General features: G+C 53.7%; 1 pseudogene; it reads right to left on the bottom strand.

The window, feature by feature from the left end:
- Positions 1 to 1074, bottom strand: part of LOC107747375 (uncharacterized) — an 11677-nt pseudogene extending 10603 nt beyond the window's left edge.
- Positions 1075 to 1414: the final 340 nt, after the last annotated feature.

Raw genomic sequence — 1414 nt, 5'->3', positions numbered from 1 at the left:
AACTCCCTCAGAAAAACGACTTTGAAGAAACTCCAGTACTGAACCGATGGGGCAATGGACTGGATCTAGTATGCGCTGTCTACACCAAGAGGCAAAAAGTCTCCACTTGAAAGCATATAAGCGTCTCATCGAGGGAGCCCTAGAATTTATAATAGTGTCGTAATCTCGGCCGAGAGACCGGAACACATTAGCGTACTACGCTCAGGGGCCACACCCATAACCTCCATAATTCTGGTCGAGGATGCCAAATCATGCCCCGAGCTTGTGTCAACAGATCGTGTCTGAGGGGAACCTCCCATGGAGGGCCGGCTAGCAGACTGACCAGGTCCGAGAACCACGACTGAGTGGGCCACCACGGGGCCACCAGCAGCAAGTGCTCCACTCGGTCTGATCGTACTCTGAACAGAACTGCTGGGAGCAACCGGATTGGGGGAAAAGCATAAAGATTGGTCCTGGGCCATTTGTGGGCCAGAGCATCCAGACCTAGAGGCGACGGGGGAGACAGGGAAAACCAGAGCGGGCAGTGCATAGTCATGCTCGAAGCAAACAAGTCCTCTTCCGCTTGGCCGAACCTCTGCCATATGAGATCCACCACCTTGGGGGTGCAATCTCCACTCCCCATCCTCCAGACTCTGTCTCTAGAGCAAGTCCGCTCATGAGTTCAGGCGACCTGGGACATGGACTGCTCTGATCGACAGGAGCTTTGTCTGAGCCCAAAGAAGAACACGCCTCGCCAGCCTGCACAGGGGGCGGGAACGTAATCCTCCTTGACAATTGAGGTACGAAACAACCGTCGTGTTGTCAGTCCTGACGAACACGTGACAACCCCTCAACTGGGTTAAAAACTTTTTGAGAGCCAGGAAGACTGCTAGCATCTCCAAACGATTTATGTGCCAGCCACCATGCACCTCTGTCCAGACTCCACAGACTGGATGTGCTTGATGGACCGCTCCCCAGCCCGTAAGGGATGCGTCCGTAGTGATCGTCTTGCGATGACACAACGTCCCCAGCTGGACTCCTTCTTGAAGGAACTGCGGTCTCATCCACGGGCTTAGAGCACGAAAGCCCTTGCATGTCACCGTAATTCTGCGAAGCGGATGACAATCAAGTGAAATGTTTCGGCTCTTGGTCCACCACTGAAATGGTCGCATGTGGACCAGACCCAACTGAACTACAGGGGACGCCGCCGCCATCAGACCCAACAGTCTGAGACACAAGCCTACGTGTACTAGTTGCCCTGTCTTGAACTGACTTAGACAGGTCTGTATTGACTGTACATGTGCGGGAGACAGACGTGCACGCATCATGCAAGAATCCAAGTCCACCCCCAAAAAGGTATTTTGCTGACACGGCAGCAGGACACTCTTTTGTAGGTTCGTCCGTAACCCTAGGCTCCTCAGATGATCGAGTACCA

This window comes from Sinocyclocheilus rhinocerous, unplaced genomic scaffold (assembly GCF_001515625.1).
Source record: "Sinocyclocheilus rhinocerous isolate Xijiao unplaced genomic scaffold, SAMN03320098_v1.1 scaffold3274, whole genome shotgun sequence".
NCBI classification, from domain to species: Eukaryota; Metazoa; Chordata; class Actinopteri; order Cypriniformes; family Cyprinidae; genus Sinocyclocheilus; species Sinocyclocheilus rhinocerous.
Note: the sequence above shows the minus strand (reverse complement) of the source record. Positions and strands in the feature narration are given on the sequence as shown.